Genomic DNA, 19,354 nt, shown 5'->3' with positions numbered 1-19,354 from the left:
GATGCCGACAACAGTACATGAGGCACCATCAGGCCGATCAGGGCCATCTTCCTGCCAGGCGGTGCTCTAACGTGCCCGGTGCCTCCGCATAAAGCCTAGCATCGGGCACCCTGGAGCCAGCCTAAGCACCAAACCTAAGGACTCCGGGTTGAAATGAAGACTAAAAAGCGCTACCTAAAAAATGTGAACTGGCCAAAATTAATAAGAACAAATTAAAATTAACTTAGAACTAAATAACACTCAAAGCAAAACCTTCAGGGGCTGTTTTTGCTTATCCCATAGGCTAAACTGAAGTTGGCGGATCCCTCATGGTGGCAGAGCTGGGGGGGTTGTTGGCGGACGCCTGTGGGAGCAAATGTAAACTTGTGCAAGTTTCCAGGGGACGGCACAGTGATCGTTAGGAATATTTTAAAAATACATCTTTAAAAATACACTTTAACACAGAAATCCCATGACCACAAGAGTTTACCCTAGGACTCACGAAAAGGTCATCAAAATAACACAGACAAGGATATCTGTTGTGCCATTCTTTATTTAGAGGAGGAGAAAAAGAAAAAAAAAAAGAGGAGAGAGAAGGAGAAAAGAAACAAATTATCCAGCAAAAGGGAACTAGTTAAATAAATTAAGGGAAATAAATTAATCCTGGAGCAGAATTTTAAGCAGCCATTAAAAACGTGTATCTCCGTATTTCTCTATATTTTAACGTGTACTTTAAAGCCCTTAATTCTTTCCTTCCCTTTACCAGTTTTCAGAATATAAGTTGAGTCCATAGCATCCTCTAGCTGTGACCAATAAAGAAAAAAATTTTTTTTTTCTTTTCTTTTCTTAACAGATGGTCCCCAACCTCTCTCCTCTCATCCAGCTTCTGGTCACCTCCTTACTGCTGGGGAGCTGCTCCACAGCAGGGGACGGAGGGGTGTGGCCTTTCAGAGACGCAACAGGCAACACACTCATTTGCCGACACCTGCCCTGTGACACGGAGCACTGGGTGCCTCGGACACAGTAAACCCTCAACAAGTATCTGTACAATTCATTAACGTATGGAAAACATTTTACACGTGAATGTACGGAGCACTTCAGCTGAAGGAGGCGTCACCTTGGTCACGGTGCGTTTGCACACAAAGGAATCTACTCAGAAGACTTGAGCTCCTCGGTTCGGGTTCACTATTTACTTTAGGCTCTAACTCTGTGTTTGCATAATGCAGCCCAAGCTTACAATCTGCACAGCTAAGGAGTCTGTTCTATTTAAAGAAGATGGCCATTAAGGTGGGCCGTCACTGGCAAACGTTTCCGATTGCATAAAAGTTAAAACCACCACCCACTGGTTTGTGGAAACAACTTCTGCTTCTGGGTCCTTGGCCTTTCAAGGCCGTCCACACACACCAGCTCGGATCGCTCTGGGCCAGTTCGGCAGCCCACCTCCTGGGGCTCCCTAACAGCGACGCGTTATTTCAAGCCGTTTCCAAACTGCCTTTTTAAGCGTTTCTTCTCTCTGCCCTGATGGAAGCAATTCTAGCGCGGGGTCCCCGGCTGAGGGCAGCTCACGCCCAATGAGGCCGCGGGGCCTCGGCGCCTGCAGACGTGCCTTTCCCGCTCCGGCCCTGCGCCCCCCACCCGCAACCCTTTCCAGCGCCTTCTAAGGCCTGTGCCCCCTCCCACAACGTTTCAGTCGCCTCCCCCTCCCCATCCCCGGAAGGCTCGAATCCCTGCCCTCGTCAGTCCCGGTATCAAGAATACCGCCGATGGGGATTGAAAAGACTCAGAGTCCTCATAGATCTGCAGGCTGATGGAGATCGGGGGGCAGCAGGGCTGGGCGCAGGTCAGAGCCCCCTTGCTGGTTTCCTCCGGCAGGAAAGCCAGAGGAAGCGAGCTCGCTCCGTCTCGCTGATTCCCCCCCCCCCCCCCAGGGCTCCACTCTGAGACCTAAGGTCCCGCAAAGGCCCCACCTCCAGACACCTTGAAGCGGGAATTATGGCGTCACCACGTGGATGTGGGGGGACACAGACGCGTGGTCCCTAACACTCCCTGACTCATAGTGCCTTTCCACTTGTCCTTGAAGACACAGATCACAGATGGCATCGACATCCGCTTGGGTGATGAACTGATCATTTCTTTCCCTCACTAGACTCCCAAGTTATGTAAAAGTGGGGACAATGCTTGGCACGTCTGCATCTCAACAACAACAAAAAGCCGTTTTACCTGTGGGATTTATTCCTCACAACAAACTGGGACGGAGAAGTTTATTATCCTCATGTTATAGACGCGGTAACCAGCGATCTCAGAGAGAAAGCAGCGAGCTGGAGGCCACAGAAGCACAAAGCAAAGCTGGGAAAGGACTAACCCAAGCCTCCCAGACGGCAGAGGCCCCGCTGTCTCTCTCCTCCTGATGCTTTTAGAACAGCAGGTATCTACCTTGCCTGCATGTGAAATAAACATCAGAGAAATAAAAGGACCTGTACAATGAATATCCATGGACTTGCTTCCCAGCTTGATAAAAATCTTTTAATTTGACTTAGTTGCCTTTTTTTTTTAATAAAACATTACAAGCAAAACGGAGGCCCTGTGGATCATTTTAGGGTTCTAGTCTATTTCTTCCCTCCAAATGGGGTAACCACCATCCTAAATGCAGTTTCCATTCCATGCGTATCTTATACTCGTACAACATACATAGCCATAGGTAATACATGCACTATTTTACGTTTTATATAAACACTATCATATCCTATCTATCATTCTGCAACTTTATTACTCAAGGCTGGTTTTGAGATTTATGTTCATATACAGCTCTATTTCATTCTTAACTGCTTAACAGTGTAGAGACATCAGAATTTATTTCCCTAGTCCTTTCTGATGAATACTTAGGTAGTTCTGCTATTTTACAATTATAGACAGAGCTGTACAGAACCTACTTACGTATATCCTTCGTACCTTTGCAGGAGTTTCCCCAGTGTATTGCATTAAGGAGTGAAATGGCTGGCAAGAAGGGTTTATGCATAGAAAATGCATCGCTGCTCACCAAAGTGTTGGTACTTGATTTTCATTTTTAATTTACTTATTAAAGATTAAAGAGCTATCCACATGATATGCCCCAGAAGTTGAATCTCACTTCTTCTTACACCACGACTAATCAGTCAGACCTTCCCCCCCCCCACACACACACAGTAAGCAACTAATGTTCATGAAACAAAATGAACATCCAGGGAGTTCCTGTCGTGGCGCAGCAGAAATGAATCTGACTAAGTATCCATGAGGATGAGGGTTCAATCCCTGGTCCCACTCAGTGGGTCGGGGATCGGCGTTGCCATGGGCTGTGGTGTAGGTCCCATATGTGGCTCAGATCCCGTGTTACTGTGGCTGTGGTGTAGGCTGGCAGCTGTAGCTCCGACTCGATCCCTAGCTTGGGAACCTCCCTATGCCATGGGCTCAGCCCTAAAAAGCAAAAATAAATAAATTAATTAATTAAATAAAACAAAATGATCCAAATCAGGGAAGTAAGAATAGCAGTTCCAAATTAATTAAACATTTGTTCTGCGCCAGACACTATACTGAGAATTTTAAATAACTAATACCATTTAATTTTTATGACAACCCTAAGAGGTAAATATTGGAAAGACTATTTCCCTTCAAAACTCTCCTTTTCAAGATTTTCCTGGTCTTTTTCACATTTTTTTTCTTCCAAGTGAACTTTAGGATCATTTTCATATCTTTACATGCAATAGTAAGATTAAGAACTTTAAAATTTTTAGCTCAAACAATGAACATCTAGGAAGTGCTTCCTGATGTTATTTCGCATCTAAAATGCTCTTTGCCCCTCGAAGAAGCCAAGAGACACTCTGGGCACATCTGCTCTTTTTAGGCTCCTACTATATGGAAAAGGGGAAAAAAACCACTACAGACTGAATAATTTACAGTATATTTTGTGGTTTACTGTTTTTTAACCCAGAGACAAAATACATATGCTCCTATATTCTGACCTGAATTGGGGATAACATTTAAAACTTAAATTTAAAACCTTGCAAGAGTCTAAGGCTCGAGTTCAGTGACCCACCAGCCCCACGTCATTCTAAGCCTAGAACTCTCTCTCATTTCACATCTTCTCCTAACCCCCTCCACAAAATAATGGTTTCCTTTGACCTGATAATTATCTAACTTTCACTTGGGGTTATAATAATAGCGGATACAAAAGACAGAACTCATGAAGGGTTAACTTTAATATTTCCTTTGAAAAGGAACCTATATAAATGGATAATTTATAAAACTAAAATATGCAAATTTAGATGCCTGTAAGTCAAGCTCTCAACATGTGGGGAAAGACAAGGAGAAGATAAGACCCCTCTGTTTTTCTTTATAAATGTTTTATCATGTATAATTAATGTTGTTCCTTTGTAGCTTGAATCAACTAAGCCTTAAAGTAACTGAGAGCTTTGAGATCAGAGGCCCATGGCTTCCGCAAGCTTCACCAGCTCCTCAGAGAGAAAGACATCCCTGTTAAAACACAGTGCCTGCCTTGGGTCTAGGTTACAATCTCATGGGCTTTCATTTTATTTTTTTTTATTTTTTATTTTTTTTTGTCTTTTTGTCTTTGTTGTTGTTGTTGCTATTTCTTGGGCCGCTCCTGCGGCATATGGAGGTTCCCAGGCTAGGGGTTGAATCGGAGCTGTAGCCACCGGCCTACGCCAGAGCCACAGCAACTCGGGATCCGAGCCGCGTCTGCAACCTACACCACAGCTCACGGCAACGCCGGATCGTTAACCCACTGAGCAAGGGCAGAGATCGACCCCGCAACCTCATGGTTCCTAGTCGGATTCGTTAACCACTGCGCCACGACGGGAACTCCCTCATGGGCTTTTAAAGATGCTAATTTGGAGCTCCTTTAATAAAAAAAATAAAAGCTTGCTACAGGAGCAATTCACTATAACACATCTTAAACAAGAAAGGGGTTAGTGTTTTGTTTTTTCCATTCCAAATACACTCGACGCGTTACTGGAATTTTTCTTACAGTTTTAAAATTGATTAGTTTTTAAATTTTATGTGAACAACAGTTTTGTTAGTGTTACATGAAACCTATGATTAACAGAGTCCTGGTAAATATTTACATTCAAAAATATTTTTCTTTTATTAGTACCTGTGCTTTAAAGCAAACAAACAACCTCTTAGGACCTGAGACATCTCTAATGCTGGAAAATTACAAGGCATTTACACTTACTTAGAGTTACTGATGGCTTGGAGCCTTAGAACTTATGAAAAATTCACAAAATGCAAAGGGTTTATTTTGTTCCCTTTTTAAATAAAAGCTTTAATTACAGTATATATACATTTCCTGGCAAAAAGAAGGTTTGAGTCTTAACTGAATCAAGGGCATTATGAGAATTTTTTAACCTTGGTTTCACACGGAAGCAATGTTCACCTTTCAATGGTGAATATACTCATTTAATCAGTTCATTGCGAAATACAAATGATTTCTAAAATAAAAAGAGATGAAAAATGCTTAACATTATCTCAATCAAGAATATGAGCATTAGAAAAGGCGATCTTAGCGAAAGCACATCTAAAAACTTACCTTCAAGTTGTTTCTTTCTATATCTATATGCGTTATCTTTAAAGAATTTAAGTGTATTAGAAACTATTGGAATTCAACAATTCAGTGGCCAGATAATTTGTTCTTTTCTTCTGGGGGAAACTCTATTAACCAACTTGACTATTACAAGTTCATTTTAAAAATCTTAAGTACAAAAAAAGACAGATTTATTTTATTTCATTCTATTTTACTTTATGTCAGGGCCACATATGCGGTATATGGAGGTTCCCAGGCTAGGGGTCGAATCGGAGCCAACATTTCATATGTGTAGGTTTTGCTTTAGTTTTGATGAAATAATATATATTACACTACAACCTGCCTTTCTGCACCACAATCCTGGCTGTGGCTTCCACCAGCAGACACACAGATAATCCAGTCGTAATCATTCTTCCTTCTCTTGACAGACATGATAAATGTACAGACTCTTCCCAAATGCGTGCCCCAAATTTAACACCAGAAGAGCCCCCTTTTCCCTTTAGGTCTCCTCCCTCTTGTTACCTCTCTCTGCAACCAACACTCAGGCCTGAGCACTAGGGAGGAGAGAAAAGCTTCTTTCTTTCTCTCTCTCTCTGGTTTTTTTTTTTTTTTGGTCTTTTTAGGGCCACCCACAGCATACACACGGAGGTTCCCAGGCCAGGGGTCAAATCAGAGCCGAAGCTGCCAGCCTACACCACAGCCACAGCAACGCAGAATCCAAGCTGCATCTGTGATCTACACCACAGCTCATGGCAATGCCGGATCCTTAACCCACTGAGCAAGGCCAGGGATCAAACCTGCATCCTCATGGATACTAGTCAGATTTGTTTCCGTTGCGCCACAACAGGAACTCCCAGAGTTTCTTTTTTTTAATCAATTTTAATCAATTTTGCATGTAAGCCTACCTATCCGTGCCCTATATTTATTTAAACATCTCATTGTCCAGATGGATCTGCAGCAAATCTGCAGATTACACTGTAGTTAGAACTCTGTTACTTACAATAAAGTTATACCGGACAGAGAACCATAAAACCCAGGCTGTGTTTTCAGCTTTGCTGTGAACAACTGATGGGATACTGACAAGTCGCTGAACCACAAGGAGGTTCATTTTCTCCTCTAAGTAACCACTGGCTTGAAGCAGACAATGTCCACAGTCTCTTCACACTCAAGTCAATGAGAACTGTATACTGTTCAGCAAACAGAGACTTTGTGATAGTCCAGAGAGAAGTTTACTAAGAACTTCTGTATAGCTTCCGCAAAAGGTTTACTCACAAATGTGCAAACAACATTAAAAGAAAGAATATTTTAACTGAATGAGAAAGCAAAGTTTCAGCACCTCCACATGAGCATTATAAGGACATATTTACAGATAAATACCAAGCTAATCAAACTATAATGGTCAATTTATTGAAGCAGTTATACCTAGAAATCTCATAATATTATATATACTTGGCTTGGTTCCCATTATTACAGATCTTAAAAATAAAATTAATTTCTTTTAAAAATGTAACAAGTGCTGAATGGCCATCGGGAGATGTGGGCTCTGCTTCTGCCTCAGCTATTTCATTTTTTTATATTCAGTTTTCTCATCTGTAAAATTAAAAAGTAACCCAAAGCTTTTAGGATTCACTCCTTCATTCAGCAGATCTTTACCAAGCATCTCCAATTTTCCGGGAAGGCACTGTCCTCTGTACCAGGGATATAGTTATGAGAAAGAAACACGACCACCTAGACTATTCCCATTGCTAATTCTATCAGCCTATGGTTCTGCACCTCAGACTGCTTTCTAATTCAAAATGGTCTCACTTCCAACTTCATTTAGCTAAATTTTAATACATATCTTTAAAAATATTCATATATAATTTTGCAGACATTCTGCTGTACTGTTAAAGAACAAAAAAACACATTAGTTTTCACTTCAACTGGAAAAAACCTTAGCACACTGCAAATTTATAGGAAAGGGGTGGCAATGAGTCATTTAATATCCATAACTACCTTTAGCTCATAAATGATATTAAAATATACCTGGATTTTAATTTGCTTGATCTTTGACTCATTTAAAAACATGTACAGAAGGAAAAACAAAAATATGCCAACGATATCATGCGTTGACCATATTTCTGAGTCCACATTCTCCTGAAAAAAGAAAGAAGTGAAAATAGAAGAAGCCACAGAAACAGAAGAGGTGAGAATGAAGTGTGTGAAGGTGAGAAAATGCTATTTGCTCCAGACGAAATAGGAAACAACCAGAGAAGGACTAGGAAGACCTTAGGTAAACGTTCAAGGAGAAAATAAAAACATAACTTTGACTAAAAGTACAAGGACATTTTTAGAAACATGCCAAGTACACCAGCCTCTAATAGTTAATACTGTGTACATGTGTGGTATGAAAATTATTAATGCTAGGCTGCATAAACTTCATTAACATGAACTGATGCTGGGGCAATTGCCATTCATAGAGACAACGAACAACAGGCAGCAAGGAATCTATGATGCAACAGGACCATCCACCCCAAAATACTTTTTAAGCAACAATTTTAGGATTTCAGCCTTATATGCCTGTACGTAAAAGACGTAAATTGAGAGGACTGGTCAAATGGCAGAGTTGGAGGACACGCGCTCACCATCTCCCACGGGCACACCACACTTACAACTACTCGCTGATGAGAAAAATCTTAAGACTAGCGGAAAAGATCTTCTACAACTAAAGATATAAAGAAGGAGCAATGAGATGGGTAGGAGGGATGCAAGGATGGTTCAACATTTGTAAATCAATGCAATACAACACATTAACAAATTAAAGAATAAAAATCAGATGACCATTTCAGAGGCAGAAAAAGTTTTTGACAAAACTCAACATCCATTTATGATTAAAAAAAAAAAAAAAAAAAAAGAACTCCACAGGGTGGGTACGGAGGGAACATAACATCAACATTATAAGGGCCGTATGTGATCAACCCACAGCTAACATTACACCTAATAGTGAAAAGCATTTCTTCTAAGATCAGGAACAAAACAAGGATGTGCACTCCCATCACTTTTATTCAAAGCGGCATCGGAAGTCCTAGTCACAGTAATCAGAGAAGAAAATAAATAAATCTAAATCGGAAAAGAAAAAGTAAAATTGTCAATGTTTGCAGATAACATGATACTAAACACAGAAAATCCAAAAGACGTCATCAAGTCACAGGATGTAAAATTAATATACAAACGTATGCTGCATTTCTATACACTAACAACCATCAGAAAGAGAAATACATAAAAACAATCTCACAATTACATTGAAAAGAATAAAATCCAACTAAGAAAGTAAAAGACTTGTACTTGCAAAACTATAAGACGAGGGTGAAAGAAATTAAATAGGATGCTAACAAATGGAAAGATATATATACCGTGCCCATGAATGGGAAACCTTAATTAGTTAAGATGACCATAAGGCCCAAGGTAATCTACAGATTCAATGTAATCCCTATCAAAATCCCAATGGAATATTTCACGCTACTAAAATAAATAATTCTGGAGTTCCCGTCGTGGCTCAGTGGAAACAAATCTGGCTAGTATCCATGAGGACACAGGTTCAATCCCTGGCCTCACTCAGTGGGTTGAGGATCTGGCATTGCCATGAGCTATGGTGTAGATCACAGATCTGGCTCCGATCTGGCACTGCTGCAGCTGTGGTGTAAGCCAGCAGCTACAGCTCCGATTCAGCTCCTAGCCTGGGAACTTCCATATGCTGCAGGTGTGGCCCTAAAAAGACAAAAAAAAAAAAAATAATAATTCTAAAATTTGTATAGAACCACAGAAGGCTCTGAATAGCCAAAACAACTGTGAGAAAGAATAAATCTAGAGGTATTAGGTTCCCTCATTTCAAATTATGCTACAAATTTACAGTAATCAAAACAGTATGGTGCTGGCACAAAAACAGACACAGATCAGTGGAACCAAGAAAAAGACCCATAAGTCAGTGGGACAGAGAGCTCAGAAATGAACCTGCACTTAGATGGGCAATTAATCTATGACAAGGGAGGCCAAAATATACAATGGGGAAAAGACAGCCCCTTAAATAAATGATGTTAGTAAAACTGGACAGCTATAAGCAAAAGAATCAAACTGGACTACTTTCTTAGACCATATACAAAAATAAACTCAAAATAGATTAAAGACTTAAACGTATGACCTGAAACCATTAACGTCTAGAGGAAAACACAGGCAGTATGCTCTTTGACATATGTCTTAATTAATTTTTTTGGGGGGGATATGTCTCCCTAAGCAAAGGAAACAAGGCAAAAATAAAGACTACATCAAACTAAAAAGCTCTTGCAACATGAAGGAAACTACTGACAAAATGAAAAGACCTCCTACTGAATGGAAGAAAATATCTGAAAATGATATATCTGACAAGGGATGAATATTCAAAATATACAAAGAACTCATACAACTCATCATCCAAAAAACAATCCAATTTAAAAATGTGCAGAGGACCTGAAAAGAAATTTCTTCATATAAGGCGTAAAGATGGCCAACAGGAGCGTAAAAAGATGCTCAACACCAGGAATCCTCAGGGAAATGTAAATTAAAACCTCAAACCTGTTATCAAAAACACAGGAAGTCACAAGGGTTGGTGAGGATAGAGAAAAAACAAAGCCCTCATGCACTGTTGCTAGGATGTAAAATTCCAAATTTACTGGAAAACAGTTTGGAGATTCCTCGAAAATTAAAAACAGAACTACCATATAATATGGCAATTCCGCTCCTGGGTACTTATCTAAAGAAAGCAAAAACACTCATCTGAAAAGAGTATACACACCCCTATGTTTATAGCAGCAGTGTTCATAATAGCCAAGATGTGGAAGCAACCTTAGTGAACACTGATGGATAAAGAAGTGGTACATGGAGTTCCCGTCGTGGCGCAGTGGTTAACGAATCCGACTAGGAACCATGAGGTTGCGGGTTCGATCCCTGCCCTTGCTCACTGGGTTAACGATCCGGCGTTGCTGTGAGCCATGGTGTAGGTCGCAGACGCGGCTCGGATCCGGTGTTGCTGTGGCTGTGGTATAGGCCGTCGGCTACAGCTCTGATTAGACCCCTAGGCTGGGAACCTCCATATGCCACAGGAGTGGCCCAAGAAATGGCAAAACGACCAAAAAAAAAAAAAAAAAAAAAAAAAAGAAGTGGTACATACAGACACAACAGAATATTACCCAGCCATAAAAAAGAATGAAAGCTTGCCTTTTGTGACAACATGGATGGAACTAGAGTACATTATGCTCGGTGAAATAAGGCAGAGAACGATAAATACCATATAATTTCACTTATATGTGGAACCTAAAAAACAAATGAACAAAATAACTAAATGTAACAGTCACAGATGCAGAGAACAAACAGGTGTTTGCCAGAGAAGAAGGGAGTGTGGGGAGACTGAGGTACACATTTCCAGTTTTAAAATAAAATAGTCACAGGTGTGAAACGCACAGGGTAGGGAACGTGTCGGTAATGACGTAACACCTTTGTATGGTGACAAATGGTGACTAGACTTGGGATGATCGTCCTGCAAGGCGTAGAATCACCAAGGGGTCCCCAGGAACTAACATGTCGATGTTGGTCAGTTACACGTCCCAAACAAATAAACTCATTGAAAAATCATCAGATTGGTGGTTTCCTGTCCAGGGGAAGTGGGGTGGGGGAGGGAGAATTGCCTGACGGTGGTCAAAGGTATAAACTTGTGGTTATAAGATTTAAAAAGTACAAGGGATGGAAAGTGTAATATGATAAATAGAAGTAGGAACACTGTACGTTATACAAGAAAGTTAGGAGAGTAAATCCTGAGTTTTCATCACAAGGAAAACACTTTTCTTCATTTTTGTTTTTTTAACATCCACATGAGATGATGGGTGTTCACGAAACTGTGGTGATCATTCTAGGATGTATATAAGTCAAACCATTATGCCCGCACCTTCCCCCTACATAGTGCTGTCTGTCAATTACATCTCGATAAAAATGGATGGAGAGAAAAACCCTGAAAGAACAGCACGTTTAGACGGCCACAAAAACAGGATCATGAGAGAAGAGAAAAGCAAGAGATGAATCCACAGAAACTTTAAAACTTTGCCCTTGGAGTTCCCGTCGTGGCTCAGTGGTTAACGAATCGACTAGGAACCATGAGGTTTGCGGGTCCAATTCCTGGCCTCGCTCAGTGGGTTAAGGATCTGGCGTTGCCATGAGCTGTGGTGTAGGTCGCAGATGCGGCTCAGAACTGGTGTTGCTGTGGCTGTGGTGGAGGCCGATTTGACCCCGAGCCTGGGAACTTCCATATGCCGCAGGTGCGGCCCTCAAAAGACAAAAAAAAAAAAAAAGATATAAAACTTTGCCCTCAAAAATGCAATCTTGGGGAAGAAAAAGATTGTAAATTGCTATAGTGTTTTTAACAGAATGCTTTCAAGACTGAAGTGCTTTGAATTTTCTGTCCATTTTTAGTCTTTTTTTTTTTTTTGCTATTTCTTGGGCCGCTTCCTTGGCATATGGAGGTTCCCAGGCTAGGGATCAAATCGGAGCTGTAGCCACCAGCCTACGCCAGAGCCACAGCAACGCAGGATCCGAGCCGCGTCTGCAACCTACACCACAGCTCACAGCAATGCTGGATCGTTAACCCACTGAGTAAGGGCAGGGACCGAACCCGCAACCTCATGGTTTCTAGTCAGATTCGTTAACCACTGCGCCACGACGGGAACTCCTTTCTGTCCATTTTTAAAGACACAGACTCCTGACTCTCCTCCTCCTTATATGCATGGGAGAAATTTTTGAAATAAATGTTTCCGTAAAGGGTTAAAGAAGCTATATTGGAGAAAAAAATCCTTTAAAACAAAAATAATCAATTCCCAGCCAATCTTGCGGAAAAGTCATACTGAACATTAAACCCCTTCTTTCTTCCCTACTTTTCTTACTACCGCATGAGATGAGAAATTACACATTGTGATTTCTATACTAGAGGTAACAACGCCGAGGCTATATTTAACATACTTTAAACAGGAAAAGCAAAACACAGAAGAGAGCACTTTTTAAGCAAGTTTCTAGGGATAAACTAAGTTTACGAGCAAGGCATTGTTCGTTTTAATTATATCAGAGAGAAAAATAGACCATGCTTCCTGGGGCTTAAGGGCAAAAAAAAATCCTCTCTGAGAGGTAACATCATTAAAGCCTGTCCTAAATTGTAAATCTATAACCTTGGAGGGCAGAGGTGAATGAAACCCTGCTGGTTTTGCCCAGCTTACTCACAGAGTTAATAACACAATTTGGCAATGAGTCTTAAGGTTATCAGAAATTTCTCGTCACTTGCTCATAAGTTATCTTCAAGCATTCTTGTTTCTTGGAGCTTAATGACAAGCAGCAGGGGGTATAGGAAGAGAATTCAGATGAAGAACATACCCCACGTCGCGAGAGCTGACGAATGTGAGAAATGTGCCAGGCGAACGCTGCAAACTACAGTGTAGGTAATGAGCAATGGTGCTGCCCACAGTCGGGGTTTTTAAAGGAAAACAAGGAGACTTTAGGAGGTAACATCATTAACGGCTGCCACAAAACAGGATCGAAAGAGTATATTTTTCTCATGGAACGATTTTTTTTTATGTACGACTTTGTCTTATTGGAAAAAGGACTGACTATTCTGAATAATGTACCTAGACTTATGCTGTAAATAACAGGAAACAAGAGTATTTTCGTGGAGTCATAGCTCATCTCGTTTGAAACTAAAAACTGAAGACGGTGGCGAGAAGGAAACATTTGCTTTTTGTGGGGGTTTTTTTGGAGGGGTTGTTTGGTTTTTGTTGTTGCTGTTTGCTTTTTTAGGGCCACACCCATGGCATATGGCAATTCCCTGGCTAGGGGTCGAATCAGAGTGGCAGCTGCCAGCCTACACCACAGCTGCGGCCACGTCTGTGACCTACACCACAGCTCACAGCAACATCCGGTCCCCAGCCCACTGAGCGAGGCCAGGGATCAAACCCACATCGTCATGGATACGAGTCGGGTTCGTTTCCACTGCGCCATGACGGGAACTCCCCATTTGTTCCACAAAGTTTTAATCAACATCTACCTCAGGCCGAGCATTGGTCACGGCCGTGAGGATATACAAAGACAGCCCCACAACTATTTTATTGACGCCTTCATTTATTCAAATACTTACAACGGAGACACTCAAGATACAAATGATACTAGGGGGTGAAGTTTGTCGCTGTTGGAGATGGGAGCGCTAAGTACAGAGAGAGACTAGGATGAATCCCGAGGCGTCGGAGTTCCATGAAATAACTACCATGAGGTCTTTAACTAGATACTGACCTTTAACTCAGACACAGACGTAACATGCAGACCCGTATTCCCCAGCTCGTTCGGACAGATCTGAGACTTGAGAAGGTCTACAACCAATGACACATCAGGAGCACTGAGTACACGAATCACACCTATCTTAGTTTTTAAAACCATTCTCCACTAAAAGGAATCAGGGCACCTTAGAAAAAGGCTGAGTCCAGGGTTTGGGGGAAGGAAAATACACAAAGAACCTAGAACGTCTTGTTGGACCAGGAAGAAAGAAACTCTCAAAGGATGATTCAGGTATAGGAAAAGGACCGCAGGAGAGTTTGTGGGAGTCTCCAAATCCAGAATAATTCAAACACCAACAAAACAGTTAACGACAGCAATGAGATATAACTCCCCGGATAACATTAGAATCTGTGAGTCTGAAGTAAAACAAATCAAAGATGAAGACGAAAAGGCAAGCGTCTCCTCAGAGTGGAAAGACAACGAATCAACGTGGAAGGATGGCGTGGAGGACGTGACAGTGGCTGGGTGAACGTCTGATGAAGAACCACAAAGCTCCAGCTCCAGAGCATCTCCCCGCAAGCGCCGTATCAACGGCGAAGGAACAACAGCAATAATTCATACAGCAGAGAACCCTGGTGGAGAGAATGTAAGTGAGGTCCCGTCAGTACCATCTGTCCAAACTGATGTGATGGACTAACGAGTGCACAGCCTCCCTTCGCGGGCTCTGCCGCCAAAACTAAACGATCTCAGTCAATCATGAGGACACATGAGATAATCCTCAACTGAGGGACAGGCTACGACATAACTGACCTCTACTCTTCAGAACACATCACCGCCGAGAAAGGAAAGCAAGGGGTAAAGAGCTGTTCCAGGTTAACGAGGCTAATAAGACAGGAAAATTACAGCCGACCTTTGAACAACACAGGGGTTCGCCTGCATTTGGGTTAGAGTCTGCCCTCCACATCTGTGGTGCTGCTGCATCGATCAAAGACTGTGTGATACTGTAGTACTCACTACTGAAAAATATCCACCTATAAGTACACTTGTTAGCTCAAATTTAAGTTACTCCAGGGTCAACTGTAAATGGAAATTTGATCCTGGATTAAATACTAGACGGAGGAAAAAACTAGCTTGAGACAATGGACGAATCTGAATATGGACTACAGATAAGAGAAGAGCACTATATCAAGGTTAAATTTCCTGATTTTGATAAGTGTACTGTATTTTATTTAAAAGAATGTTCCTTTTTTTCCACGAATGTTCTTTTCAGGAACTACATACTGAAGTATTTAGGGGTAAAAGCGCGCCATGTAGGCTTTTTCTCAAATGGTTTAGAAAAACATTATGCAGGAGTTCCTGTCTTGGCGCAGTGGTTAATGAATCCGACTAGGAACCATGAGGTTGTGGGTTTGATCCCTGGCCTTGCTCAGTGGGTTAAGATCTGGCGTTGCCGTGAGCTACGGTGTAAGTCGCAGACGCGGCTCGGATCCCGCGTTGCTGTGGCTGTGGTGTAGGTAGGCCTGCTGCTGTAGCTCCGATTGGACCCCTAGCCTGGGAACTCCATATGCCGCAGGAGCAGCCCTAGAAAAGATAAAAAGACAAAAAAAAAAATAAAAATAAAAATAAACAAAAAAAAAAAACATTATGCATATATAAAATTTTTTTTAACTTAGAAAACAATTGGGAAATATGAGTATATGGGTTTTCCTTGTATTAACTTTGTAACTCTTCTTTAAGTCTGAATTGATAGCACAACAAAAAGTTTTAAACAAACAAAACACCATCGTTAACTCATTCATGAATGTAATCGTTCAGGTAACAGTTAAAATTTTACTCCGTGTCAGACAACAGACAAAGACAAGAAGAAAACAAGATTCACAGGCTTGAGGTCATCCCAATCTTAAAAGGGTTGCTCAACCTTTTAGAAAAATAAGTTGCCGAATTACCTTATTACCACTCTTAGTGCAGCCAAAATACCTTATGAGGAAAATGTGAAGGACTAGAACATTCCCCAGCTATGCTAGAAGTTACATAATAAACATTCCTAAAAATAAGTAACTCTATCTCTTGAAAAACAGAATTTTGGCTTTAAAAATTATTTTGAGTTGTAACGTGACCTACACTACAATAACATTACTAGAGAATTCCGGAGGAAGTGGGTATAACTCCCTTTATTAATGCCAAATATTATTTTTAAATGCCAAATTAATTATTCATTGTGATTTGAAAGAACAATAACACAACGGCCAGAAACAATAAATGATGAAAAGGTGAAAACATCTGTGAGGTCGAGGGCCTTTAGGTGTTAGTTAGAACTGCGAGTGCTCACGCTTGCTTACGAAAGACAAGGAAGACATGGGTGGCTGCAGACATAGAAGAAAAGGACAGAAGTGAAGAAACAACACTTTTTGAACACTTGCAAATAGGAAACATTCTTACTTCACAACCAGATTGGATTTTTGAAAGACTGAGCAAATGGTGGTGACATCACTCAAAATTAAGGTAGAAAGAACCTGAGAGAGTATTTACTGGGCACTTCCTCTGGGCTGAGCACGCTCCCTGCTTTATGGCTCTCAATCCTCCCAACAACTCCCTCCCGTGAGACAGGAGCAACTCCCTCCTTAGACAGGTGAGGAGACCAGGCCTGGCAAGAGAAGCTGGGCAACACGGCTACCACGTGAGGGAGAAGGGATTCAAATCCAGCTTGGTCTGAGTCAAAGCCATGCATGCTCTTCAACACTACACGACCTGCTTTTCGGTGAGCTGTGAGCCATGAGGACGGTTTCAGGCATCTTCCACGGGCCAGGGTGACAGACACTGACTAGAGAGGGAACAAGCACAACAACATATGCCCCGATGTCACAGAATTTAGACTCAAGGATGCGTAGCCCACTGGAACCACAGTGAGATGTCAGCAGACCTCTCTACAGGGAACTGTGTCCTCCGCCTTTGGAAGTTACAATAAAATAACTGTCCACGGAGTTCCCGTCGTGGCGCAGTGGTTAACGAATCCGACTAGGAACCATGAGGTTGCAGGTTCGGTCCCTGCCCCTGCTCAGTAGGTTAACGATCCGGCGTTGCCGTGAGCTGTGGTGTAGGTTGCAGACGCGGCTCGGATCCCGTGTTGCTGTGGCTCTGGCGTAGGCCAGTGGCTACAGCTCCGATTCGACCCCTAGCCTGGGAACCTCCATATGCCGCGGGAGCGGCCCAAAGAAATAGCAAAAAGACAAAAAAAAAAAAAAAAAACTGTCCACGACTTAAACATCTTGAGGGAAAATATCCTCAGGATTACATGTACCATCAGCACAAAGTAGAGGAGAGAATTTACAGACAGAATATTCCCAGCCGCTGGGCTATGATCTGACTGTACGCTCATGTCTAAAGAAACACATGAATCCAGAATGAGGTGCACCAGCCACGGAAGAGGAGAAAAAAAGACAAAGGCTGTCAGAGAGCAAGGGTTCCTTCCCCCAGGACAGCCGCGTCCCGGTGATGGCACTGCCTTAACATGGAGGCAGGTGTAGCCCAGTGCCATTAAATATCCTGAAATTTAAAAAAATCAGAACAAGCCATTCACAGAGTTTTAAAGCAGTTCCACAAGGCCTATCATGGGAGAGAAAGCGTGGTCCTCGGCCTCACCTTTCTCCAGCTCTCACTTTCTATTCTTTCCACTAGTTTCTAGATAACATCATCATAACTGCTTTTTATGATTGTATGTTGCAAGCAGTCCACACCGACTTCCTACAATAGATGATGTGGACTCAGCTCGCAAGAGCATTCCCCTCCCCCCTTTAAACGTAATTACATCGTTAACTCTTGGTTAAATCAGTAGTGGCTGTTGCACACGATTACACCTAAACTTTATTTCCAACTGAGCCACTTAAAGAGTAGTGACTGGATTTCTTTGCTTGAAAAAAACGGTTCCTTCTAATTAGCTGCCTTTGTTTTTGTGAATTTGCTCAGGTTTCTACCTAACTTCTCAGTGACAGGAGGATAATCTGAGTCAGAACATGTGAGGAGCTACGAGGCGCACATACGTGACAACGAGCAAGATCGGTACACAGTCCCGACTTCGCAGACGGTGGAGTCTTGAGGGTATAACCCACTGGGATGTCACCTCACCCCAAACTCTTCCTGGAATCCCTCCTATGAGTCAAACAGGAGATAGCCTGGCTTTCCTCTAATGGTAATTTCTTGTCTCTCCCACCTCCACTTTATTTTCTATCTCATTGTCATTTTAATCTTCTTTTTTGGATGACAGTCTCAGTTTTATCTCCTAGACCTTCCAGTGAGTTGATAACCTTGGAAACACCCAAAGCCTTTATTTAGTCTTGAATGACCCCGTCTGGAGCATCTATTGGTTTACAGATACAATAGCTGCTCTTACCTCTGGGGATTTTAACTAAGGTTTTTTGAAATGTCTTTTGTTCCTACATGGTTTCTGTTGCTTTCATATTCTTTTTTTTTTTTTTAATTTTCCTGTTTGTTTTGGTTTCTTTCATGCCAGAGACTTCCCTCTAACACGTCTGTTCAGGGTGAGCGTGACAGGATGAGGAGACAGCGACAGCCAGGCGTGGATGGTAGAACTTGCCGGGACCCCGGGCCACCACCTGGAGCTCTTCTCTCTCTCTTGACTCTCCTCTTCCCTGGACAGATACCTCCACGCTCCTGTGTGTGCTTCCTGGGGTGGCGAGAGAGCTGGTACCAAGCCGGGCCGCCTCCGGGTGCCAGCAGGAGAGGGTGGACAGGATTCGACTCAGGATGCCGATTTGGACTTTTGATCCTGTTAAAGCCTAAGTCAGACCATGTTACCCCAGCTGATTCCAAGGACATCCTGTTCTGACAGTGGCCACAAAGGACCCACAAGATCAGCGCCACCTGCCTCATGGTCCTGTCTCTCTCCCTTCCAACCAATTACCATCCTGTTGCGTCAGGCCTGACCACGTCGGGGCCTCTGCGCTGGCCAGTGCCCTGCCTGCAGCCCTCTCCCTGTGGCCCAGGCCCCCTCCTCTTCCAAGCCTTTGCTCAAACGGTTCCTACTGCGCCACCTTGTTTAACGACACCTCCCCTGCCCTGTGCGCACGACCTCTGGACCCTACTCTGCCTCTTTCTCCGTGAGTACTGATCACCTGCTAACACACCAGACCATCGCTACTGTGTCTGCTACTTACTCTTTACCTCCTCCCTCAACAACAGGGTTCGTTTGGCCTGTTTTTGATCCCAAATATCTCCCCATCACCTAGAACAGTACCTAGCACATACCAGATACATGCCCCTGCCCTTAACGACACCCAGTTCTGGAAAACACCCCTCTAGTCTGGTCAGAGTGGAGGAAGGGCAGTCACGAGGCGACATGCAGGGGACGCAGGATCCCGGGAGTCTTGCCCGTCCTCATCTACTTCTCGGACATTCTCCTGTTATCAGTTCTACAGCGCGGCTGCCTTCAGACACGGCGGGGACCCTCCACTCTGGGCTCCTATTACTTTG

The 19,354-nt window shown here is 42.6% G+C and overlaps 1 protein-coding gene and 1 long non-coding RNA gene across 13 annotated transcripts in view; both read right to left on the bottom strand.

Moving 5' to 3' along the window:
• DISP1 (dispatched RND transporter family member 1) overlaps positions 1–19,354 on the bottom strand; it is a 1,033,384-nt gene that overhangs the window by 115,760 nt on the left and 898,270 nt on the right. The gene's annotated exons all lie outside the window — the stretch shown is intronic.
• Positions 3,061–7,255, bottom strand: LOC146398805 (uncharacterized). Its single transcript, XR_014817399.1, has 2 exons — positions 4,835–7,255; positions 3,061–4,525 (listed from the first exon to the last, which is right to left on the bottom strand). It is a non-coding gene; the product is annotated as an uncharacterized LOC146398805 (long non-coding RNA).

The sequence above is a fragment of the Sus scrofa genome, chromosome 10 (genome assembly GCF_054392235.1).
Source record: "Sus scrofa isolate SSC_HxYL_T2T_F1_AM1 chromosome 10, Sscrofa_HxYL_maternal_Yorkshire_Landrace_v2.0, whole genome shotgun sequence".
Lineage (NCBI taxonomy): Eukaryota > Metazoa > Chordata > Mammalia > Artiodactyla > Suidae > Sus > Sus scrofa.
The sequence above is the reverse complement of the archived record's forward strand: the minus strand, read 5'-3'. Positions and strand labels throughout refer to the sequence as shown.